Consider the following 6000-nt stretch of genomic DNA (forward strand, 5'->3'; position numbering starts at 1 on the left):
TTACATTTAAACACTACAAATCAATAGAGTTGTTTTTCCCAAGAAAATTATGTGTGTGTGTGTGTGTGTGTGTGTGTGTGTGTGTGTGTGTGTGTGGGTGGGTGGGTGTGTGTGTGGGTGTGTGTGTGTGTGTGCGTGCGTGCGTGCGTGCGTGTGTGTGTGTGTTTATGAAAGGGATGATTAAAATATCAAGCAAGGGCCATTTAGTATGTGCAGTCGCCAAGTCTGCAGGACCTAGCATTGTTCTGAAACGTTGATCTAACGATCCATACAGGATGAAGACGACTGTATTGGTTGTATTTAAATATCAAGCAAGGACCGTTTAGTATGTACAGTCATCAAGTCTGCAGGCCCTAGCATTGTTCTGAAACGTTGATCTAACGAGCCATACAGGATGAAGACGTCTGTATGGTTGTATTTAAATATCAAGCAAGGGCCATTTGCTATGTGCAGTCGTCAAGTCTGCAGGACCTAGCATTGTTCTGAAACGTTGATCTAACGAGCCATACAGGATGAAGACGACTGTATTGGCTGTATTTAAATATCAAGCAAGGACCGTTTGGTATGTGTAGCCCCATAAGTCTACACGCCCTAGCATTGTTCTGAAACATTGATCTAACGACCTAGCGCCTTGCTTCCATACAGGCTGAAGAAGGTACAGACTGTATTGGTTGTATTTAAATATCATGCAGGGACAAGAGACTACATGTCTGCAGGGAAAATGTCTTAACACCTAACCCGAGATCCTAAACTTTTATTCTATTGAACTATACCGACGTATCAGAGGTCTTGGAGTGAGACCCCGGATAGACGATGATGATGGGCTTGGAAGGAAAGATTTACATTACAACTTTCAAGACAGGAAGACAACAGCTTATTCAATTGACCTCCTAACCGGTACCTCTTTTAAAAAACCAACCTAAATACTATTACAACTTATTTTATTTGACATTGATTCTTCATCATGTCTTCTTATTTCTTTAATCATGTGTATTAATTTAATCACAGACATTATGCTTAAAACCAAAACATTCTGACAAACATATTTCTAACTTGTCTTTTTTACTGTCTTCTGATTTCTTTAAACACTCACGTATGAGAGGGGAGGCGTGAAACAACAGAGACTATAGGACACCTGGATAAACATCATTTCCTGAACAACTTCCTGAGTATAAACATCAATTGCCGCCATAAAATTTTATTACAGGAAGCAAACAACTCATAAGGTGACAAATTTCACACCTAGGTGTTAGGTCGTAAATCAAGGTCATAAATCAAATTTTTTGACACATGGTGCATCATATTTTCTTCTGTGAGTGTCCTTTAGCTAAAACATTTGAAATAATATAAACAATATTATATTCAAACTTTTGACTGTTTTCTTTAATAACTACATTACACAATACTTGTACTTTTACTTTCAGTACTTGAGTAGTATATTTTAAAATAAACTACTTGCAATACTTAAGTACAAAACATGTTTAATACTTTAGTACTTCCACTTAAGTGCTGTGCTTAAAGAGCACTTCAACTTCTACTCAAGTCACTTTTTTGATAGAGCACTTGTACTTTTACTCAAGTCTGGGTCCCTAGTACTTTATACATCTCTGGTCCTGACCTATAGTCCTAACTCATACTCCTAATCAGTAGGTGGCGGTAATGCACCTAAAAGTTGTTTGCTAACCACCAGTAAAACTTGAGAAGGAGACTGATCGTTGGCATGCTCTCAACCCAGGAAAAACTTCAAGCTTTACAAGGTACATAGTTTTCAGAGGTGGTGCTTTCCAGTTTCGATTGCATCTCTTCCAGGAGAGATTTTTGTGAACCAGAGGGGAAGGAGTGAGAAGGGAGAGAGTAATCGTTGTTGTTTTGTTCCACAGATGCTGTTTTAAACCAGTTTCCACGGCCGAAGCTGATGTTAGAAAATCCATCAACAGTAGAATATGCGAGCTAAGACACCAGGTGAAGTGCAAAAGCATGGGTATATAAGTAATTTAAACCAGTGAAGAGCCAAGATGGACTCCTAGCCAGGATAAAGGCCTGTTCTTTTGGTAATTTATGTCTTTGCTTTTTCACATTGCCAAAGCTCCTTGAAAGTTTGTTTATTATTTATTTATCTATTATTGTCTGTGCATTTTGTTTATATTGTATTTTTAACTGTATAACGGCACTGCTGAAAGTTTGAAATAAATAGACCTTTGTAATTTAAATTGCTTTCATTTATATTTTGTATATTTTCTGTTTTATGTCACTCTTTTAAAATGTAATTTATGTTAATGTAATGCAAGACATTTATGTAATGTAAAGCAAACCACATTGTCTGACCATGTGCAAAATCTCTTGTGGTTGTAATAGGTCTGTTTAGCTCTCTACCTCAAATTAGTTTTAGTATGTGTGCCTGATTAAAAGAAAATAAAGGTGGCTTTTGATAGATTATCCATTAGTCTGTGTTAATATGTGGTATAAATGTGTGTACATATTTTTATGTATATATTTCTATATAATTTTACATATTATTTAAAATATATTCTACAATATAGTAAACATACATGTGACACTATATCTGTACATATATTGTTAATACATTTTTGCATATCAATCGGAATACAATATGGTGGATATTTGTAAATATAATATTGCATATTTTGAGATATATAAACACATATATTATATTCACGTGCAATATATTAAAAGCGACAATTATTTATATTTATCAATATACTGCAATAAATTACATATATATAGAATATATGTATCAACATATTACTCATGTATTTTACAATATACTGCAATATATTGCATACATAAAGAATATATGCATCAACATATTACTCCATACATTGCCAATATATACTGCAATATATTACATAGATAAAGAATATATTTATCAACATATTACTCCATATATTGCCAATATATACTGCAATATATTACATACATTAAGATTTTATTTATCAACATATTACTCCATATATTGCCAATATATACTGCAATATATTACATACATTAAGATTATATTTATCAACATATTACTCCATATATTGCCAATATATACTGCAATATATTACATACATTAAGATTTTATTTATCAACATATTACTCCATATATTGCCAATATATACTGCAATATATTACATACATTAAGATTATATTTATCAACATATTACTCCATATATTGCCAATATATACTGCAATATATTACATACATTAAGATTATATTTATCAACATATTACTCCATATATTGCCAATATATACTGCAATATATTACATACATTAAGAGTATATTTATCAACATATTACTCCATATATTGCCAATATATACTGCAATATATTACATACATTAAGATTATATTTATCAACATATTACTCCATATATTGCCAATATATACTGCAATATATTACATACATTAAGAGTATATTTATCAACATATTACTCCATATATTGCCAATATATACTGCAATATATTACATACATTAAGAGTATATTTATCAACATATTACTCCATATATTGCCAATATATACTGCAATATATTACATACATTAAGATTATATTTATCAACATATAACTCCATATATTGCCAATATATACTGCAATATATTACATACATTTATAATATATTTATCACCATATTACTACATATATTGCCAATATATACTTCAATATATTACATGCATTTAGAATATATGCATCAATATATTACTTCATATATTTCCAATATATTATGGGATATATTAAATAGTATAATGAGATGTATTTAATCAATATATGAAAACGGCAATAATTGCAGTATTGTATAATATATTGCAATATATCACTTACATATATATAATATATTTTTATATAATATATCATGATATATATTACTTTGTAAATTTCACAATATATGGAGACACATTAAATATATTGTCATGTAATATATTGAGAAATATATGTTTGTTGCATAAGGGTAGCCCCATTCATTCCTGGTGGCTGTGTAACAGTTACCTGGTAAGCAGTAATTTCTAACAACATAGGGCTATTTATGGCGCTTTTCCATTGCATAGTACCCCACGGTTTAGTTTAGTTTGGGTCGGGTCAGTTTACTTTTGGGAGCTTTTCCATTGGGTGCAGTACGTAGTACCCGATACTTTTTTTCGTACCACCTCGGTTGGGGTTCCAAGCGACCCGAGCTGATACCAAACGTGACGCGAAAACACTGTAGATCACTGATTGGTCTGAGAGAATCGTCACGTCATCGCTATAATGTAAATATTAGCTTTAGCTTACTGCTAGCTTGCGCTGTCTCAAGCAAACATGTTGTTATCTGTGTTCTGCTATAAGTTTCCAAACACCCTTTTAGCGATGAAATACATCCGCAGGTTGAGAATCCGGGACACCATAACAGTTTTTTCCAGACTTACAGTTTGTGGCGGCACATTCGCGACGTGCACGTCCGCATTATATATGCTTATATGCAACTTGAATGAGGCTCAGCGGAGCGCCGTCGACTGACGCCACGGGTCGGGTGTTTGAACAGAAACTGTCATGTGAGACAGAGGTAGTTATAAACGCGATGTGCAAACATCTATTTGTGGTGGCCAATTTTAATTTTGTGGCAGACTGAGAAATAAATGAATGTATGGAAATGTACAACAACGCTCTCACGTGTATGATGTCACAGCAGTAGGCAGCATAAATATAACGACACGCCTATAATCCCTCCCACTCCGAAGTGATACTAAACTCGATGGAAAAGCTAACCACGCCAAAGTGAGGTGAGCTGACCCGACCCAAACTAAACTAAACCGTGGGGTACTATGCAATAGATAAAACAACCTGGCGAGCGTGTTGTCCTAGGCTAATGCACCAACAGCAAATTTTTGTATAATAAAGGGCTACATTTTGCATCAAAGTCTGTCATTTAAAATCTTTACATTGTATTGTTAGTTGAATTTACATTATGAACACTTGCACTTTGAGATTGTTTATTCAATGTAAGGAGCCCTACATATAAAATGCATTATTACTATAATTATTGAACAGAAATGTATTTTTGATATTCACTGCATATCAGTCATACAGTATGGAGACACGTTGTTTTATCATTTTAGTCCTATGTATGATAGTTTGCAAGGTTATATTTTAATGATTCTAATTTCCTTTCAGGCAATGGTTCTGGGCACTTTGGGGGAGCACTCTCTGCCATTCATAATGGCCCGTCATCGTCAACCTTGCACAGATGCCGGCTGAGGACAAAGTGGCTCTGTCGCACGAAGCTTTCGCGAACATCAGCAAAATATTTTTATTTTTTTCATTTCTGTCTGTCTCTTGTTGTTTTTTATTTCAGTCTCATGCTTCACAACACTTCCAGGCGTTTCCGTGAGTTGTAAATAAAAACATTTGTAAAATATTAAATGTGTCGTTCTCCTTAAGCCTCAAGGATGTTTTAACATTGATTTTTGATTAAAGTATGCAGATTTTCTGTCACTGGTTGTATTGGTTGTGATGTTTTTTAAAAGCCTTTTTCCAAGGTGGTTAGTTTAACACCTGAACACTTCTCAAAAATGTTGGCTTTTTGTTTTCGTAGTGAACAGCTATGATTTACGTTTTTTACAACCTAAACGTGGCAAATATATTCTACAAAGTTTTTAAAACGTCCTTTTTGTTTATATTTAGCGTGTGATTTTAAATGGTTTTGTGGCAACATTACCTAATTACAATGAAAATACAATGTTGTGAGAAGTTGTAAAAACTTTTTTGTGTTTGTATTTTTAATATGATCATAATCTTTGTCCTACGATGTCCTATCTTTATGACTTTAAGCTTGATGTTTTGTCTTTATTCTTCAGCAATTATTTTTTCCACCCCTTCCATTCATTTAGTCATTAGTTTGTGATGATTTCTGTTTCGCTAAATCCATTGTAAAGCAGTGAGCGTCTTTTCTCTCCAGTACAGCAGGAGGCGCTGTAGGTCTTTGGTCCGCAGATAAACAAACTCACTTAAGAACGAAAGAAAGAA

This window comes from Paramisgurnus dabryanus, chromosome 6, assembly GCF_030506205.2.
Source record: "Paramisgurnus dabryanus chromosome 6, PD_genome_1.1, whole genome shotgun sequence".
Classification (NCBI taxonomy): domain Eukaryota; kingdom Metazoa; phylum Chordata; class Actinopteri; order Cypriniformes; family Cobitidae; genus Paramisgurnus; species Paramisgurnus dabryanus.